Raw genomic sequence first — 22,440 nt, 5'->3', positions numbered from 1 at the left:
CAAGCGAGACCGATCGGAAGATGGCTATAGAAGCACGTGCCAGTTGAACGACAATAGACACTGTCTTATATCGATATCGATTCGCGGAAAATATATGCGAAAATATATTATGAAAAATCGCAAAATATATTTTTCATTAAATATACGAAGAGTGAATTCTATAAGACTTTTCACAGTGAACGAGTAAACTTTTGAAGTAAAAATGATGTTGCGTACATGATTAAAAATCATTCGAGAGAATTTTGGGCCGTTTAACATTTTTACTGTCATTATATATTTTAGTGCGTTCGCGACGACCGATTTTATAACGCGCCGTTAAAGGTGTTAAACGACGTTTCTATTGCTCGAAATATGTTTTATGCGAGCTATAAAATTAATTTTAAACGCCGCGTTAATTCGCACGTAATTGAACGATCAATCAGCGTTTCTTTTTGTTGTAAATTAATTTATTGCGCTTTTTATCGCTCTTTCAACAACTTTTTTTAGCACATATGTCGACAATGACGTCACAGTTTTGTTCGCGCGTTCGCCGATGTATAAAAAACATGATCTATAAAGAAATTGATTCATACCTTGACGCAAGCTTGCCAGAGTGCTCTGCGCAAACGGGCAGGGGAGCCTGAAATGACACAAAAGTTAGGGTTAATAATTAATACCCACCAAGATATTGTGATATTGAATGTACCGAACGTAGTGGAGGATAACCGTAACCGCGCAAATATCAAATGTATTATTCAGCGAAGGCTATTTCGTAGATTATGATCCATTCGTTAATCGATTGTTCTGCTATCTGCATCCCAACCATTCGCCACAAGATAACTGTGCATCTTAACGGAGACTCCAACATATAAATACAAATGTCGGTTTGCAACATGGCGGCGGTAGGTAAGTCGTTTTAGCCGTCGTTTATATTTAGCATTCCTGTAAATCAACATTCACTTGTGGGCGCATCTATTCTACACCGAGCGTTTGTCTTTCGTGCGAGACGTTTACAGTCTTCTCACTTATCTACAACAAACCGGCAGATATTGTTTATGCATCGGAAGACAGGCGAATCGACAGTAAATCATGCACTGTTTGTTCGGAAAGGTCCCAGGGCCCTCGAGGATTGTTTACGACAGTTTTGTTTCGAGTGACGTCTCCGTTGCGGGGAGAGGAGACTTCGGCGATAATGTACTCCGTAAAAGCTCGTATGAACGAATAACGCTGATGGTTGTATACAAGAAGACAAAAAAACAAGGGGAAATAACCCCGACAGCAAAATCTCTCAGGGGCGTTTACGAAATCGAACGGAAAAATGAGGAAGCTCATTAAGGAAATTGAAAATTTTGAAATTTGCCATTTGACAGAGAAAATAAGATTCTTAAGCTTTTCTTAGATGTACAAGAATTCTGCTACAAATATGATTTATTTAAATTTATTATTTTTTGCCCAAATAGTCAAGTTGGATTTTTTTAAATATTCTGCAAAATTAATTGTTATAGAAAATATTAAAATATATTTTTTTTATTTTTAATTATATAAGATATTGATACATAGTATAGATTTGCTATGTTTAAAAATATTTTTGGGCTTTAGCTTATAATATAATTAAGTCGAAAGTATAAAATATTAATTATTCTTATCTACAATATAAGAAAATATGTTTAGTTACGTATGATTTACAAATTTTAGTAGTTTTTTTATGTTATATATAAGAATTACGATTATAAAATTGAGATATTACGTTTTTATTGTATCAATAAATAGAGCACTACTATTTTTTTATAATTTTCTTGCTATGCTTATTTAATAATTCCGTCATAATTCATAATTTGTCAACATTTTAATTTTACATTATATTATTTCCGTAATTAAATAATTTTAATGCAATATTACGTTTTCATTGTTAAAATTTAATTGTATTTTTATAAAAAGCTCTATTTTTAAAATTTTTTGTTGTTGTGGTTATTTTTTTATTTGTTGCTTTAATATTTCGGTCCAATTTCTATTTTTTTTAAATTATATTGTTCTTGTAATTAAAATGTAATTAAAATAACATATTTTTAGTAAAAATAATATCACATTAGTATAAAAAATACTATTAAAACTATATTTTTTAATTTTTTGATTAAAAATTTGGTGCAATTTTTTACAATCAAAATTTAAATTATGATAAAATATTCAGTTCTTATGGTTAAAATATAATTGTATTTGGTTTAAAAAGCACTACATTTTTTTTGATATTTCCTGATATTATATGTATATACTTTACATTTTTCTCTATTTTTTAGGTAAATATTTGTGGAATTATAGGATACGTAAGTGTATCATACCAATGTAAATTACTATTATAATTGTAAAATATTTATAAAACATCTTATTATTAAATTAAATTTTTCCTTAAAATTTTAACATAATTCCTAGTTTTTGAACGTTTTTTTTACATTATATTATTCTCGTTATTACATTATATTATCATATTACGCCCTTACAGTAAAAATAAAATTATATTGGTATAAAAAGCAGTACTAAAATTTTTACTTTAAATTTTGTTTTTATACAACCTTTTTTACCTTATAAATAAAAAAATACACTTTTGCACAACAAAATAATTAAAATGTGATAATTTTAATTCAGTCATTATTCTTTTCTATTGAACAATTTTTTTTATATAATCGATATTTTTTTTGTGTTTTACTATTATTGTGTTTTTTTTCAATTAAATCATTGATATAATATTTTATTGTCATACAATATAATAAGATATGTACCTTAATGAATAAATATTTAAAAAATATATTACATAAAGCTATTTTACAATGAATTTTACGAAAAAGTCATCTTATAATATGTATATTGTGAAAACAATAAATAATGCGGAAAATTAAATGTATATAAAAATAATTTTAAAATGCAAACCTCGTTGTTACAACATGATTAATGTAATTTGGTTATTGTTCTGATATTTTTAAACACCATTAAATATAAAATATTAGATTATATAATAAAACTCTCGAGAAATAATTATTTAGAAGAAACACGAATAGCACGATATAAAATTTTTTTCATGTAAAACTAAAAGATATTTTTTTTAATACTTTTTCTTAATAAAATATGATATTTTAATATAAAGCGTTAACTTATAAAAACACGTCTATGACATTGTGTAACAAAATATGTTTAACTTTGTCTCGACTTTCTTATTCAATACTATAGATGTGCTAAATGTCAGAGAACAATTGAAAGGCACAGACGTATAATACATACAAGGTCTTTGATACTGTATCGTTTTGCCTTTCCATTATAAAATTGTATTGATCTCTAAACCCAAATTTGTTTAATCTGCGTTTTTTTAATTCTTTATATGCGTGTAAAACACGATCGTAAATTACCACCGAGCGCACAATGAAAAATTCGCATGACTAAACATTGAACCAAAATAACTAAAAAAATAGGTTTAATATATTGAATGTATACACACACGAGGGTTGAATTCGCAACTTGGAACGTTATTCATAAGGGTAATTACTTTGACGCAGTACACACCCACTTTGGTTTGAGTAATGGCTTTTCGTGTTTTGGTTACGTCGACACCCCAAGTGAAATTATCGAAACTTTACTGAGAAGGGTTTCCACCTAAATCAAGCTCTCTGTGGCCATAACAAACATACGCGCAACATAAATAAATATATATAAATTTATGTCTTTCGAGAGCTTTGCACAAGACTTGTCAATTGCTGGTAAGCCACACCGTACTATCCATAGTCACGTATTAAGGCGTTTCGTATCCGCCTATTTTTTATAAGTATATGAAAATTTTCATCGGTTTGCGCCTGCGTTCGACACAGACTATTCACTCAACAAATATGTCGTAAATAAAAAGAGGAAGAAACACGTCAACGCAGTTATTGTTGGGAAAAAATAATAAAACTCTACCGAATTGTATTCCCTCCTGTAAAAATTGAAATATTGTTTTTGTACGAATGAAACTGTTGAGGCGAACGATGCATTGTTTATTAAAACCGGACCCAAGAAGAATGCATCGTTGTTAATAATTATACTTCAGATACATGCACATAACTTCTATTCATTATAATGATTTTAAATGTTAAGTTTATTTTCTATTACAGGGTTATATGCATGGTAATTATTATTAATATTAACGATTTGTGTACTAAAATGTTTAAGTGTTAATAAGTAGTCTTTTTAAATTTTATTATTAAAATTAATTTTTTTATTGAACAGAAAATTTAATTTGATTGTAATTCTAAATAAATAAAACTATTTTTCCATATGTAAATTTTCAATATTAGGTGCGCCGCTGACAAAAATTTAACTATTTTGATTAACTTGAAAGTATAAGAAGAATAAAAACACGTAGTAGAGTCTCGCATAATTTTACTGTAATGGAAATCCTTTCAGCATTCAAGAACATAAAATCAATAGTGAACGCAAACGACCTCGCTTTGAGATTGGCCATCGATCGAGTAGTATTTTTTGATATTTTCTCTCTCTCTACCAAAGCGCATTATCTGTATTAGTATCATAAATACTATTTTTTAAAAACAAAACGAGACTGTTTATCTGCTGAGAGCTTAAACACACAGAAACCGACGAAGCTGTAGGGTAGCCGTCAACATCCTGACTTCGAATAAACATTCTTATTTATGCGTTTCCAGCGAACAAATTCGATTGTTTACGTTTTCGAGACAGTTTGTGATTGGTTAATCTTTACGTTGTGTTACGGCGGTGAAAGGAGTCTTGGGTTGAATTTACAAATAGGACGTGTATATATGAAAAATGTATTAAAGTGTCGTTCCGTATGTGCGCCATCGACTTGGTAGGAATTTGTTTTTCGGATCCGAACCGTGGAATTTGTGGCTATCGGACGGGTCGATGAACTGTGAATTACAAAGAAAGTTTTTGGGTTTGTTTTACGTTTTAAGTGTACAAAATACGGCGCTACTGGACACGATAAGATTTAAATTCTATCCAAGAAAGTTGAACGAACCAATAAATATTAAAATTAATCCTGAACACCTTTTATAATATAAAAAGTGTTTAGAAAAGATGTGGATCATATATAATTTATGTCATCCATAATATATTGTAATAAAATAATGAACGATAATTTCTAGAATTTATTTACATAGGTAAATAAGTATTTTAAAAAAACATACACTGTTCAGAAATTTTCCATATTTTAACCACAAAATATTGTACGCTTTTCTAGATCTGCTAAAAATATGATAGTTCATTGTATTTTTTTAATTTAAAAATTATTAAGTTTAATTAAATCTAAGTATATAATAACTCTTTATGTTACAAAAAATTTTTAAAAGATTTTCACATAAAAATTATTTTATTAGAAAAGGTATTAAATATATTATAAAATGCAATAAAAATATTTTTTTGATACAATGTCAAAACAAATGTATTGAAAAAAACATAAGATGTGTTCTACCATAATCTATAGTAAAAATAATATTTTTTATAAAGAAAATCTATAGTTTTTTATATAGAAAATAAAAATTTATATAAGGGTTTAAATCCAAATCTAATTTTCACGGAAAATCATTTGTGTTTTTCATTATATATAAAAAAATATATTTTTATATATCCAAAATTAAGTTGTATATTATTTTAATACTATGTATCATATTTATAAAAATACAATTAAACATATTTTTGATATTCTCTCTAAGCAAAACCTTTGAAAAACAATAACAATATATAATCAATTTTCAAAAAGAAAATCTATGATACCTATAAAATGAAAAATTATTAGGAAATAAACGATAGTTTTAAAAAATAAAATCTTCCATAACTAAAATTCATATTGTAAAATTAAATAATTTAATATCAGTGTTTAAATACAAATTACATTGTGAAGATCTTTATGGCAAAATATAGCCGGTTCTACTAAAAACAACTGTTTTAACTGAAAATTCTCATTTTATCACTTAAAAAATTCATAATTTAAATCCATACTTTAAAACTTTGCTCTTAACAAATTTAATAAATATCATAATACAATAAAAAGTTCTTTTTAGCATTTTGTCAATGCAAAACTGTTCAAGAACAAGATTTTTAGCCTAAAAAATAGGACATTTTTATAAGATCTTTCAAATTTACTGTTCAAAATCGTATTTAACAAAAAGATTTTCAACTAAAAAAAAAACAATTTTTGAACTGAAATTCGTACATTTTCTTACTTTAAAAAAATATAATTTTAATTGCTCTAAAATACAGTTATAATAAATAAAAATACAGTTTAACATATTTTTAGTATTCTGGTAAAGCAAAATTGTTGAAGGACGATAAATTTTAAGCTGAAAAATAAAATATTATTACTAAAGCTTTAAAAATTGCGTGTACATAAAAATTGATTTTTAAAAAATAACTAATTTCTAACTAAAAATCGTACTTTTTCTTAGTTTTCTACTTCACTGACAATTTATGTTGACCTAAGCCGAAATAATAAATCAATGTTCTAATAAATAAAAATACAGCTAAACACATTTTTAGTATTTTGTCAAAGCAAATAAATGCAAAAAAAATACTAAGAATTAAAAAAATCTACATTAATAGAAAAAAATATACAATTGCATATTATACATAATAAAAGCTTTATTTACTAATAAATACTTTTTCACATCAATCATTATTTTTATGTATTTTTAAAAATAAAATCAATCATAGCTATAAAATGAAAACTTAGTAGGGAATCCTGAAATTTGAAATCAACGTTTAAATAAAAATCTTTGTAACAAAAATTTTGTTCTACTTGAAAAAGTGGCTTTGTTTAACTGAACTTAATTTTTAATTTAAAGTTATACATCAAAATTATGTTTCATATACTAAAAAATACATTAAAATAAAATAACATATTCTAAAAGAAATTCTTAGCAATGAAGAAAAGTCATAAACAGTAAACTATTTTATTATATAATTATAGACAAAAGCATTAACTAAGATAAAGTATTTCATATTATTTAACTTTACTATATATTTTAAAGCTATATTTACAATTATGGGAAATAACGAGAATAAACAAATATTAGTTATTCATAGCAAAAATATTTAAAAACCATAAATTTAACTGAAAATAAATATACCTATTATTAATAAATTTAATGTTTTATATCAGTGCTTATATATAAATTAAACCATTAGAAAAAGTGTTTTAATTAATTAAACATATATTTTATTAGAAAAGTGTATTTTTTTTATTTAAAAAAATCATTTTATATAAAAAAAAATTTTTTGAAAATGAAAAATATGATATAAAAGAATATTGATATATTTTATCGATGCGTTTAAAATATTTCAGTACAGTCTATATTATATTAAACCAAAAGATTTAGCATCAATATTCAGATGTGAAATTAATATCTAAGCTCTTACTAATGTAAACAACGATTGAATAATAATCTATAGTTTATCTATCTCTAAATATTTATTATAATTAACATCTACTGCGTGATTTATTTTATTACTATTAATACACGATTACAAGCGAATGTTCCAATACTAAATCCATCTCCCACAAAGATACCACTGGAAATTCAATTCACGCACATTTTTTATTAACGTTTCCGTCCGTCTGTTACGCGTCTAAAATAATTCCAAATCACTACCCACGCGAAAAAATTAAAAACACCACGTAGGCGAACGCTGATACATTTAAATATTTTTTCAAACCCCCCTATGCTTGAAAAAAATCGTTCATAATAATAATTTCACACCGACGTTTACAGGTAGTACAAAACGAATCGTGTGAATCGTTCGCTGTGACATTAATGACTCAATTTGTTACCATATTACATTGTTTGGCCTTTGGCAAAAGTCGCATGTGCTTTTTCCCATTCGCAAAGCATTATGGCGGCATTTTGTCTAAAAAATATAATACACATGTTTATAGGTACGTCTATCATATTATAAAGGTTTTGTGAATGTGTACTCAGGTGGCGGCGATTCTGAACGTCTGTCTACCTGTCGACTTGTACACATATGATAGGTACGTACATGTGTGCTTTCCACCTATTAAATGCCGTTATGGTCTCGGCATAATGTTACAATGGGACAAGACATACGATATGTGGACGTATTTATACGAATATATATATATATATCAAGAAATCATTGTTTAGCATAAAACACGTAAATATATTTAATTAAGATTTAAAAGCTTGTTTGTATATATTTTTCAGATATAGTGGAATCATAATCTACAATATAAAGAACCAGACACTGAAAGAAGACTTCTAATTTAATTGGAATCGAGATGAAGCTTTCCAAGAAATCATTTGCGGGCGGCGGTTTCTCAAAGGGTCACGGACGGGTAGCGGTGACAAGGTTATAACGTACGTTTTACGGTAATAAAAATAGTTAAATATGCTTACCAAAGGGGATGAATAGAGTTTAACATGTCTAGTTGTTTATTACCTGGTGGACAGCTCAATCGAACGGAGCGGTATTTCCAGAGGGCCGAACAGTTTGGAGCATTACTTGGTACTCTCGGGTTGAACAGACAGCCTGCAAAAATAAATCACGTTAATTATATGAAACACTTTTTGCTAAACGTCGAAATGGTAAAAAGGTCCATCGGGGCGTGTAATTGAAACGGTCATGAGAAATCTCGGATGTCGTGACCGAAATGGGGTCGCCGTCCTTTTTTCTTCGGCCTTTATACCAATTGAGTCGTAAACCCTTCGACCTTAGTCGGACGTCATTATTCCGTCTTTTGTACGAGGCAAGTGTACAACAATGCGAATGTTTGTTGATTAGGCGTATAAAAAAATCGGGGTATATCTCGTTTTCATTGCGAAAAGCTCTTTTGTCGGGAACGATTGTGTATACCTAGGACTATGTATAAAAAAGTAATTTTGCACGGAGCTTTCGTTGCGCGAGTTTAGTTCGACTCATTTTATTTCAAATTATACATTCCGCCATAGGATTAAGTTCATAAATTATTCATTGAAAAAATGAATTTGCATTTATGAAACACTGATTCATCAGCAGACGAGTCTAGCGAATCCACAGGGAAATGGATGGAAGCTCGGAAAATATAGCTTTTAATCAAATTATTTTATGAACCCTCGCTCAGACTTTGTATTACAGTTTAGGGGTATATTGGGTTAAAACATTTATTTGTAAATTCAAAAATAAGTATATGAGCGGAAGAATTCATGAGACTAAGTATTTTTTTTATATTGATCAACTCATTCAGTTCGATAAATTGTGAGCAGTAATTAGTGGAATTGATAGTTTTGCTTGATGGCTGTAGCTCATAGTATGCTATTCTTTAATGCAATGTGTCTATAATATCTTTCAAATAAAGTTATTGTAATGAATTCACTTATCGTTGCCAGTGAAGAGTTGTTTGAGAAAAAAAATATTTTATCCGTTTTCTGCTGGGAAAATTGAATTTAAGCATTAGATAAAAGTTGCGACATTACCCTTAACAGTACAAGGAATAAGTTAAAATTTTACCGTTATTATAACAATAAATTATCATCATTAGTTTCATTGAAAAGAGCGATCATCGGAGTATGAAGAACTAAAAACTATCATAAATATCGGAATTTCAGGATCTAAGGATGTAGGAGCGATTGATTGTTGAGTAAATTTTATTTGATCTCGAAGACTGAATCATCTCGAATTTAATATTTTTTTGATAAAATATGAAAAGCGAAAGCCGGTTACGTTGTATCAAAATAATAAGGCGTGGGTATAATATAAGAGACAAAATTAAATTGTTTTTGAAGATGAAAGAATATTCCTTTTAAGATTTATTAACAATGAACATCCTCAATAATCAAATATGCTAATATTTTTTTTCTTTCTCTCTTCCGTTGTAACCTGATAACGGAAAACAACTATTAACCACCAGACTTTTCAGTCTGAAAATCGGTGAATAATTATAAATTAATATGCATATTATAAACTATAACCAAAATATGTTACTTTATAGTTTTTAATTATAGCGCATTTTTAAAAAATAAAAATTCAAGTCTGTAGCCGTGATTCGAACCCGTGGTCTTTAAGTTATCTATTTAGACTTTTCTGACTACGTTATTACAATCTATTGAACGATAAAAATAACTACTGAGTCATTACTTGAATCAAATAATATTTTTTTTTAATTTAACAAAATAAAATCTTTCTAATATAAAAATATTTGTGCAAGAAATAAAAATAATCTTACTGGGAAATAAACTTGTTTTGATTTTCCTCATTAAACATTTATTAAGTGGCTAATAAAATACTGTCTGAAAAGTCCCCATTTTTAGAAAATTGTGATAGACAGATAATAAGTAGATTTAGAAGTATTAATAATATATCTAAATCTACAAGGAATTGTTTTTAAAAATACTAATTTAGAAAAGTCACGAAAATTATGTATATTTCTATATTAAAAAATCTGAAACAAAACATTTTTGCCCTTTTTATTTTTCTTAGTCATAATATTTTTGGTCAATGTTACGATTTTATATTTTTAAATAGCTCCTGTATTGAGATAATTTAAAGCTAGTTTTAAAATATTATTGCTTGTAAATACGACAAAATATTATATATTTTTTGGCACTAAAAACGGTAGGGCTCACTGATTATTTTTAACAATAAATTATGTGTGAAGTTAATAACGGTACGAAAAAGCGATGTTTTTACACCAAGCGGAGTAACGGGATAAATGTATGTTACAGCTTATTACTTATAATTGAATAACGAAGAGTTTTTTGAGAGAGAAAAAAATTGTTTTATTATATATAGAAGTTAAAATAGTTTTATCTTGCGTTTGAAATTAGTATGCAAATACGTATCTTTAGTTATAATGTAAGGAAATCCCAATACTGTGGATATTCAGTTTATGGATATACGCATATGTATGTATATAACCTTATATGGAAATATAATAAAATACATTATGTATGTGAGTCCCATGCTATGAATTTATAAGGCGTATCCTTGGTCGCACAAGCGCATGGAAATGAATAATATTTTCGGTACAATATAAAATGGTAATCCTCCTCGAAGAAAAACATCTCTCGAGCGGAGAAAAGCGTCCAGAATAGTGCGTGGAAATTGTTTGAATAAATTAGGTCCCGGGCGACATTTGCACAAATTGAATTTCATGAAGAAGAGAAGAGAAAGAGAGACAAAACGGTCGGCGGCCAAGCAACGTAGGCGGGTGTATAATAATTCCATCGGATATTTTCTCTCTGTATCTATTACCCGAAATGAGACCGGGGTACAATGGCTGCTGCGGGGTACGACACCCAAATTCCCTCATTTTCTTCTATGTGCACATAAAGCCCGGTCGGCGAGAGAGGGCTTAACCATTCTCTCTCTCCCGCCCACCCGACCCAACACGAGAATGCTTTCGACGACCGGGGAGTGTTTAATGAAAGGAAATTGAACGCTGCATGTTTTTGTAAAGTGCTCTCCGATTCGACAACGATGCCGAAAACCATTCAACGACGAAAGGTTTCGGATCAAACCGCGTTTATGGACATTGAACTCGACGGGGTATATATGTATATAAAAAAACAATATTTGGAAATGATGTTTAACAATTTTTAAAGTAATAAATGTATATGTATATTTGCCTTAATGTTTTAATTGTAGGATTTACTTCACGTATTCCTAGTAATAGCTAAATCAAGGGCTAAATGCATATGTATGTACACATATGATATGTTCATTCACATGAGTTCTACGTAATCCCTGCAGCATCTGCGTCATTATTCCAATGCCGGTTGTGCATCAGATTTTCGTGGTGGACAATAAAGTTGTCTGGATATGCGAAACGTGCTCTGTTTCTCAAAAGCCTATATATGCGCGCACAACAATAAAGCGGATTAAATGAAAAGCTTTTCCTTCGACATGTGCCGATATTATGAAATTTCTTATGGAACTTACACATGTCGTGGACAAATATGTTAGTCGTATAACCCCTCGCGATAGGATTTCTGCCCAATTTGTTTGTTTAACCCTTCGGAATAAAATTGAATTGCATTTGTCCGGAAGGGCACGCCTCGTTTGAGTCGTCGGTGACATATTTCACTACCAATGAGATTATTTTCGTACATCAAAAGCGGCTGGGAAATGCAAACAACGTCTGCTAACCATATTTACAGATGTTAAATATATAATATATATTCATACACGTCTAAATGTGTATACTACAATTATATGTGTATATACGTATACATTCTACGGTCATAACATTTCCAGCGCAATATCCTTACGAATCCAGCGCAGGTAGACGAGATAAGAGAAATACTCCAGCTTCCATTTATCTCGTATAAACCTGGTTTTGCGTTCGTGCAATTTGACGAAGGAGAGGTATTTAAACGCAGCTACTGCTTCGTGTAGATATACGGCTTACGTAAAAATAAATAAATTTTAATTTGTTAATTCACATCGAGAATTTTTGAGATGCTTCGAATTAAAATACCCGAGAGGCATTCGAGCTCGCTCGCCTTTTCTCAGTTTGTTTTCATCAAAGTTTATTAGGCGAAAATATTCGGAGCTTTCGTCTTGATGGCGTCTGAAATACGCGAAGGTGACGGTGTGGTAATGCAATAAGAAAGAGAAATTGTGCGAAAACAATGTCTAAGGGTAACTGAGTCTGGTCGTAATCTCACTTCCATCAAAATAGAGGGTAGAAATGCCTGGGTATATATTATATTCTTACATATAGATAGCTATAGTATAACATTATTTTTGTGAAAGATTCTATAATCAGACGCATATACATCTATAATATAAATTTACTCTTATATTAAATAAACTTTTTACTAATATACTTATTTTTATATTATCCGCAGTAAATAAACTATACATAGTTCAAAAATTCCACTGAGAAAAAAAAATATGACGAATATAAATTGCCTTCTTTCCCCTTGGCTATTCTATTTTTACCTCCACAAAGAGGAGAAGAGAAAGTTTTTCAAAGGGGAGAAAATCAAGCCCATACCCTTCTTCTATATTGTTATCACGTAGAAAGCTACAGAGCGCAACCCTTATTTTTTTTACAATCCCATCGTGATTTCTATTTCTCATTGTTGAATGTCTATATCAGCTTGTACGTCAATATCTTGTATTTATATTCACATTATATTATATTTTCAGATAAGGACACTATATTTTTCATGAAAAATATCCACGGTAGCTGGTCCACGTTTCTTGCTCGAATACCCATCCCTTTTATTCAGATAAAAAAGGTAGCTTATCTCTCCCGGTCATTTGTTTTGAATTGTTGCTCACTAACGGCTTGTAACACATATAAATTCGGCTGTTATCGTGGACTTTATTTTTCTCTTTTACGATCTATTTTATTAATAAATAAAATGATAATAAAATTATAAACGTCTCAATATCCGCGGCGACATCAATTACCTACCACGGACCGTCGGATATTATTTATTGTCGAACGCCTCTTCGTATATTTAAACATATTAGATATGATTAGATTATGTACGAAATTATGGCACAATTCAAAGACGGATGATCCTGAGAACTCGAAATTGCTACCCACGGATCGGGTCGACGCACTGTAATCGAAGAATCAGTGTTTTTTTACGATTCGGTTAATTAAGAAAATATGCTGGCTCAAAATTTAGCTTGTTATGCGGTAGTTATTTAGATTCTCAAATGGCAAAATGTTTTAATTTAATAAATATTAAGTAATAATAGATTTACATTAATATAATTTTCTCAAAAAAAATATCTTAACGTCGTATAAATTATAAAAATCAGTTTTTATATATATATTTTAAATGGAACGGTCAGTAATATTATTAATAAATGTTCATCAAAGCTTTGCCTTCATAGCAATAATACCAAAATTAATTAATTTGTATTATTACATATACTTATACTTAAATTTATAATATGATTCAAATCATACAAATATTTTATGGAGCAATTTCTAGCAACAAATATAACATTTGTTTAATAAAATCTAAATATTTGCTATACATTTTTATTTTAAAACATGTCATAAGAGAATAGATCATTATAAAACTAGTGGCAAAAATTACTGGAAAATTAAAAAAACAACTTTTTAGTTTTTATTAATATTAAAATTATATTTTACCTAGTTAAGTTTACTTTTAAAAATACTGAATAAATTTTAGCAAAAAACTTTTACACTCTAATTAATTTCAAACAATGAAATAAAATTTATAATATTTTCTTCGTATAAAAATAATAATTTAATATAGTTACTGATTATTTAATAAATACGTGATATTTAATTTGTTTAATAATAATATTAAATTTTCTATTTTAATTTTCAGATTCATTATACAAATATGTTTCATATAATATATCTAGCATTTACTTTAAAAACAGATCACTCAATGTATTCACTGATTAGGTAAAAATTATAGACTAAAATAGCTACATATGTATATAAAATTATAGACTAAAATGGCAGTTGGTCAAAATATAACTAACTATTTAATTTTATAAACTCATTCATTAACTACTGATAGTTTAACATCTCGTGTAACTAGTCATTAAGACTCCTAATATTTAATTAGTAACCTAGATAAAATAAAATCACCGATTTGAAAGATTTAAGCCCGTTGTTATTATTATCTCTAATCAGAAATTATTTTATATATTTGAAATTAATTTAGTTTCTTTTGTTTGTACACATATAAAATATATTCACAAAATATAAATAGATGCATTTATGCTTATACTTTTCTTATTTTAATAAGACTGCTACTGAAAATTAAACAAAATTAACTTTAATTTTGTACCACAATAGCAACATTTGATGAAAATCTAACTAAGCATATAATAAAAAAAATAACATTTGAAATTATAAAATTACTGACTATTTAATTGAATTACTGAACAATATCAAACTAAATTTCTGACTCAATAAATACAGGCTAATGATTTTTATTTAAATTAAAAATATATTTATTGCTCATTTAAGATTTAACCGTAAGAAATATAGTAAATATAATCAATATAAATATTTTTGAAAAGGCAGTACTTCAAATGAAATTCTAAATGTAACATAAATTAAGTAATATTTAAAAAAATAGTCTTTATTAATGTATGCATAAAGCCTAATTTAGCTTTTTATTTTTTTAGACATACGTCATTTTGTCAGTTGCCATATACGATCAGTTCATGCGCCGATCTATCGTGCAGACTGCCGTTGACCAATCAGCGAGCTTCTCTCTTGCGCAAAGATGGCCGCCGACGGATTCCAGCCGGTCATATTTTTTCCTGTCATTCATCCCATATTATGTGGCACAATGGCCATGTCAGCGGGAGCGCTTCGTAAGGTAAGCAGATTTTCACTCCAAAAACAATTATCTTCACAAATGTATATAAATAGTGACGTCAAGGTTTATAATAGATTTAGATCCGGCGCTTCGGCGCGCATTCCCGTCTTAATCGCAACCCCTTGGATTAATTATTAATTTAACGACACCCCTGAACACAGGGTTGGTGTGAAATAATATCGCACCTACTACACACGCGTGTGTTTAAATTGTGATTCTAGCTAAGTAAATTGAAAATATATTATTCTTGAGCTGATTCGATATCATTTATTAATATAAAAAAAATAGTAATTAAATTTAAAATTATATAAAACTATTGCGCGCGCGCCCTCTTCCTGCGCGTTCACCTGGAAATATACCCTTCCACTGCGGCGGCGGGGGATATGGCAAAAGTTAGGGGTATTCTCAGCAGATAGATCAAACTTTTACTTTATAGCTTTATGCTGAAAGTTCCGAAACTCCTGATGAGAAGTCTCCGTGGGACGCTTGCGTGAGTGTTTGGCTTTACTAAGTCTCACAACGGGCTTACGCGTACGTATAAAACGCTACCCTTCAAACTTTCTTTTATTCATGACTACACACACGCATGTGTGTTTTTAAATTTTATTTTTAAAATACATAAAACACGCAATATTGTCCATTTAAAATAAAATTATTAACAATATTAAAACTATTTAATATTTAAATGCTAAGATTAGGCCTAAAATATTTTTTTTTCCGCGTTAAAAAATATTTAAAATATATATGATTTTTTTAATTTATATTTATAATTTATTTCAGGTCCAGAATGATTAAGGAACATTTGAGGATCGTCAGATTTGGGAAAATTACTGTAATCTTGCCGGGGAGAGGATAAGAGCTCGAATTTGCGCCGGCAATCTTATATGAGAAAACCTTGTTAATCCGAACTCGGCATGCAAAATGAGTCTGGCGCCGAAACGACTGCTGCCAAAATTGCATATATCTTATCATGTTTAAAATTTAATCAAGCGAACCTTGATATTTTACATATTGGATATATGTATTTTTCTCGCACGTATCACGTCACAAAACTCGGCTCGAATATCGAAGCGCGCAACGAGCGCCAAAAGTCTAAATGTCCTCATAAGGAAACCATGAAATGTTTTATGTTCTGCTGAAGTCCGTAAGCCGTAAACCATGGTTAAAGCTCGGTCTAAAGTTAACGATTGCGAGCCCTGAATAACGGGACGAATATTCGTAGCCATTTTTCGACGGCTGAGCCTGTACCGTATTATCATTGTGCAGTTGACTGACAGTTATACGTGAATAACTAAAATCTATTGTTAGATGGAAATAGCGTATTCAAAGTTTATAAATTATTGCTATTGTATATTGAAATGAGTATAAAATGAAACTGGTTTTTGTCTGCTGTAACTAGTTAATTAATAAAATCCGCTATTGCTTATAATAAGCAGTTGCGGATTGAAAATTTAAAATATGATCATAAAAAATGTTTAGTTAAAATAAAAATATTTTGCTCAGTTTTTTTGTGACAATGTTTATTCTTAATAGTGACCATAATAAAAATATGTATATTTTAAATTTAGTTTTTGAAAAAATCACTAAATTTAATTATTTAAAAACTAGTTTATAAGTTCACATTTCTTTTAAACATTATTTATGAGAATGTTTTATTTAATATGTAGTTGTAATTATTTAAAACCATAAACAATGTTTATTTACAATATTTATTACATTTGTATTTAAAATTTTAACTGCACAAATATGTTTAAAATCATATCAGAAAATTAAGTAAATTTTTTAAGTTAAAATGAAATATTATACTTATTTTTTAAAACAATCTCTCTTTTAACAATCTTTCTTTTTGGATGGCTCTTTATAATAAATTCATTAGATTCATTAGTTTTACACCGAGATAATTACTAAACGGCACTAGATTATTAAGTTATTGTATTATGTACGACAGTAATTTTGTCACATTTTATCAGAAAACGAAATTATTTTTTTATGTGAAAACTAAATATTATGCATTTTTTTATTTCACAGTTATTGGTTCATATTTCTTTTAATATTATATATGAAAGTAATTTTGTAAAATATGTGGATTTTATTTAAATTGTCATAATAAAAATAAACTAATAAAAAAATATGTATAAAATCGAATTAATGCTCATGTTTCATCAAAATGAGGGCAAATTTTTAGTGAATACACATTATATTTTTGTGACGATCTGTTTTTTCATTATATTGATCATATTAATAAGGTGTTTATTTGGTTTTTATTTTTAAATAATGTTAGTAAATTAACATTTTTAAAACCAATATGATTACTAAATTATTAGTTTTATGTGGATTTCATATAACGTATCTTAGTAAAAATAAACTAATTAAAAATTTGTATAAAATCGAATTAATAACAATATTTCATTAAAAATTGAGGCCAAATTTTTTAATGAAAACACAATGTTTATGTGCCATTCTGTTTTTTCATAATAGTGACCATAATAATAAAGTCAGTAAATTAAATTATATAAAATCAATATGATTACTAACTTAATAGTTCACATTTCTTTTAATATTATTATTGTAAAATATGGGGATTTCATTTTAATTTTCTTATTAAAAAAATACTGATGATAAATATGTGTAAAATCGAATTAAAGTCCATATTAATCAAAAATAAGGGAAAATTTTTAGTGAAAACTTATATTATGATTATTCCATATTGACCATATTAACAATATATTTATTTAAGATGCTTTTTTTTAATAAAATCACTGAATTAAAATATTTGAAACTAAGATAAATCATTAGTATCACAATTCTTATACATATTATTTATTGTAATTTTGTATTTCCATTTTACTGTTAAAAGATTTTTTGGCTGAAATTTTCTATAAAACTTTGTTTTATAGTTTTTATTTCCAGCTTTAGTTCAATACTTGATTTTTTCAAGAATAAGTGGACAAAAATAAATTCACAAGGTTAACAGAACATAACAAATTAAAAACTTATAATTTTAGAATTAATGTAATAAATATAACATATATAGCCTAAATTATAAAATCGGTTTTTAAACAATTTTCCGTCCATTTTTTGGCGATCATCGAAAAAAAAAGTGTGCAGAAAATAGCTTACTGTTTTAAAAATAATGTGAAAGAAGCAACAAAGCAATAGCGTACTTATATGTACCGGCACATCCCTCACAGCGAACGACCAATCGTAGGACCGAAATTTAAAAGCATCTGATGATCACGCGTTGAGCTAAGTTATTATGCACTGACTTAAAAATAAATACTAGATTGTAGATACTTTGCAAAAAAATCATATGGAAGAAGAGTGTATTACTTATTAGGAAAGCAATTAATAAAGATAATAAATTTCGCACAATGATTTTTAATATAATATAATGCGGTTTTTTGCCACTGATTCTAAATTCGATGATTTCGGACTGAAAATAATATTTTTAAATATAATAATAATACCTTTATATATCGATAATATAAGTAATATAATAACTCTTTAATCAATGTTTGTTGCCAACCGATTTTTACAGTTTAACTGATGTATTACATTTGAATTGCAATCTTCTCACGAAAGATTCACAATAAATAATAGCGGTACAAAACGAGATAATTTATTGAAATGTGACACGTAAAGAGCATATTTAGATTAATGAGAAAGGTTATTTCAGGACTCGTATAGTGAGAACGCGGGTCCACATCTGGTTTGTATCATTGGATCACTAATTGACTCAATTATCATCGGTCTGGTGCCGAATTGCAGTCTGGCAGGGTGGTGTGAGACGTTTCGTTTACGAGTTAGGGAGGGTAGTTAAAAAAACCTGATATGAAGACACGTAAAGTGTTCGGGAAAAAAATAAACACGTCGAAAAAACTGTATTTCTTCGTATAAATGAATTATTGATGCGTTTCAGATTCTGCCGGCTATGCACAATTTCTCTGTGCGACCATAAAACTCAGCTGCCAAGAAGTTTTCGTACAAGAAGCGAGCACGAAAGTACCGTCGTGCTTACACCGACGACGAACCGAATTTCGTTTAACGAAATTGAATTCTCAAATCGAGCGTCTGGGTGTGTATTTTTCCATCATATAAAATATGAGTAGTTTCGCGAGCTTCTTCGCTCGCACTATCTTCGACTCTTTTACACATCCGCCATTTTTGTAATACACACACATCGGCCGCGGAAGACAAAAAAAATGTTTTATATATATAATTTTAATAAATTCCCCAAGACGTGACTGGAAGTGAGCCAACATTTTAAGCTGCTATGATAACGCGTTTGCTGGTTACAAACGTATGCATTATATTATATATACCTATATTATAATACAAATATAAACTATAAATAAAACAGCCGTGGGCGAAAAAATGCGGTTGGTCCCTCAGATTGAGATTATACTGTAGAGGGGAACTCTCATAATTAGCGTTAAGCTACAAATTATAGTATCTCTCTGCGGAATTACGTAGCTATACGTATAAATATACATGCGAAAGTATAAAGTTGGACTTTTAATGAATATTTGCCGACTCTTATAACTGAAAATGTTAATGGAGGTTCTTTTCCTTGGGGGCAAAAATAATTCTGCAAGATTACCCGTCGCAGTTCCTCTTTGTATGAACATATAATATACACACATATATAGATACTATATAATAATATATATTTACTTATTGTTTATGTATTGTCTGATTATACAATTATATCTTTGAATATATTTTATATATAATATTTAAATAATAACAATATTAAATAAGTACAAATATTTTATTATTATTTAAAATAAGCAATTATTGTCAAAAACTTTCAACCGATGTATTCTTGGGAATGTGGAATTCATACGGTAATCGGAATAATCATTATCAATAATATAAAAAAAATGTGCGTTTAATGCAGTTCAATTCATTCAGGGAAGTTCAATACATTATTATTTATATAATATAAAATTCAACACAACTATTTTATATATAAATAAATTAAGTTTTGTAATGTTTAGTAAATTATTATAACAGATTCATTGCAGAGAAATCGTATGTATTATATATAAATAATTTATCTTATTTTGTACACATAATTTTCTCAATAGATAGGAGAATTGTAACTGATGCTGTACAGTGGCGTAGCTAGGGTATGTGCCGCCCAGGTCAATCCATAAATTTGCCGCCCCCCCCCCCCATACATTTTTTACAGGGTCATAAAATCATAATTTCTTAAAATAATAAATTGGTTATTATTAAGCTCTTGTTATTCGTGGATTTATATATGTTTTAGTGCATTCAGGGTTAAGAACCACACTAGACGATCCCATCGCGAATATGCCGCCCCCAAGCAAGTGCCGCCCGGGGCGGCCCGCCCCCTCCGCCCCCCCATAGCTACGCCACTGATGCTGTATATAATATTATATGTACAATAGCGTGCAAAAAAACGCATCACCTCTTGACATCATAAAGAGTTTATTATATATATCCGTAACTCAATTTTTTTAAACACATATTAAAGGGTTTGTTTATATTGTTTCAAGTGACTTTATTTATAAAAAAATGTATAAAAATATAATTCTAAATCATCTATAATTTAGTTAACTAAAAATATAGCATTATTATGTATTAATAGCAATTAAGACAAACTTTATAATTAATCACCAGTGCAAAAACTTTTTTTTTTTAATGTAAAGATATGTGCAATAATTCGGACTAAGGATATAAATAACTACCCTTGGTAAATATCGAGTGATACTACGAAAGTATGTCTAATTTAATCTTTAGATCAGGGGTATCCAACCTTTTTTATATTCTAGGGCACATTGCTCGACAAAAAAATTGCATTTATTATTTATTTTTGATCACATAATTAACCTTTAATTACATTTTTTTTAAATTATTTATAATTATTAAATATTAAAAAATATTAGGGTGAACTTTCATTATAGTATCGACAGAAAAACAGTAAGTTCATGGAATTCTCTGGTCTTGGACTACAATTATTTTAATTTACATTTAATATTCGTATTACTGTAATTTATATATGCGTACACATATACACATATGTATATCGCCGGTAGGTCTCAAAAGAGGAGCTGTTCCATTATAAATTTTGCTTCTTCTGAAATTAATTGCTCTTCCTCGCCTCGGGTGCTTTCATTCTCCGAAGATCTTCTTTGTTACACACACACAGACAAAGCATCACACACATACACACGCGTTCACTTAACAAAAGCTGGCGAAAGCCCTCCGCGGAATAGAAAGTACGTAACCCGCCTTTTCATTTCGTTCCTCTCCGCTTTTTTTGCGAAACATTAAACTTCCAATGCCCCCGACGGTAACAAATTTTCGTATATAAAATTTTGTCGTTTCACACTTTTGGATTTTTATTTCACGCGTCAATGGTTTAACGAGATCAGTGATTACGTATAATTGAGTTACGCATTTATTAAGTCAGATAATAATGCTTCGAAAAATATTTGTAAATTCCATCCAATGAACTACTTGGGGTGAAATATACCAATTTGAACACGTGGAGATTTTTACGATATACGTTTTCATGCCCAGCACGTGACCGATTTAAACGCGTTTATTTCAAGGAGCTTTCGAAACGCGAGAACAGAAATGTATTTTTTGATTGTAATTGGAAAGGCACATATTTTGACATACTTATTGGAAAGTTTCAATGAATATTGATGTTACAATAGTGTATATTTATTTCATGCGAGATAAACATACTGTTAGGTTTATGACGGTTTGCAACACAGCATTGAAACTATGACATTATTAAGTTTATTATCAATTATTCACAATAACTTTAACATTGTAAAATACAGTACAAATAAAGGAAAATATTAAACCGCAATAATAATTTTATTGTTTCACCTATTCTGCAATACTATATGAAGATTAAAGTAATATTTAAAACTATTTTATGATACTAAATGAATAAAATACATAACGCTAGTTATTTAATTATCTAAATTAAATTGCAATTAGTTGCATGGCATCATAACGTTAAATTTTAATTTGCACTCGTTACTTAGAGTGTATAAATTAAATTTAAGAATTACATATACCATGGGTAGTAGTAATATAATGTATAATATATGTGAATTAATATACGAATTATCGTTGCCGAGAAGACGTTAAG

The 22,440-nt window shown here is 28.6% G+C and overlaps 1 protein-coding gene and 1 long non-coding RNA gene across 2 annotated transcripts in view; one reads left to right on the top strand and one right to left on the bottom strand.

Moving 5' to 3' along the window:
- LOC148234827 (uncharacterized) overlaps window positions 1-22,440 on the bottom strand; it is a 108,597-nt gene that overhangs the window by 17,893 nt on the left and 68,264 nt on the right. Inside the window, exons 3-4 of the mRNA XM_088186222.1 lie at window positions 8,431-8,520; window positions 573-619 (exon numbers count right to left, since the gene is read on the bottom strand). The gene's annotated coding sequence lies outside the window, so the exon portion shown is untranslated. The remainder of the gene's footprint in view (window positions 1-572; window positions 620-8,430; window positions 8,521-22,440) is intronic.
- LOC148234828 (uncharacterized) lies at window positions 15,196-17,512 on the top strand. Its single transcript, XR_015809645.1, has 2 exons — window positions 15,196-15,302; window positions 16,083-17,512. It is a non-coding gene; the product is annotated as an uncharacterized LOC148234828 (long non-coding RNA).

This window comes from Plectrocnemia conspersa, unplaced genomic scaffold, assembly GCF_051122295.1.
Source record: "Plectrocnemia conspersa isolate PC_06_02 unplaced genomic scaffold, ASM5112229v1 ptg000005l, whole genome shotgun sequence".
Taxonomy (NCBI): Eukaryota; Metazoa; Arthropoda; class Insecta; order Trichoptera; family Polycentropodidae; genus Plectrocnemia; species Plectrocnemia conspersa.
The sequence above is the reverse complement of the archived record's forward strand: the minus strand, read 5'-3'. Positions and strand labels throughout refer to the sequence as shown.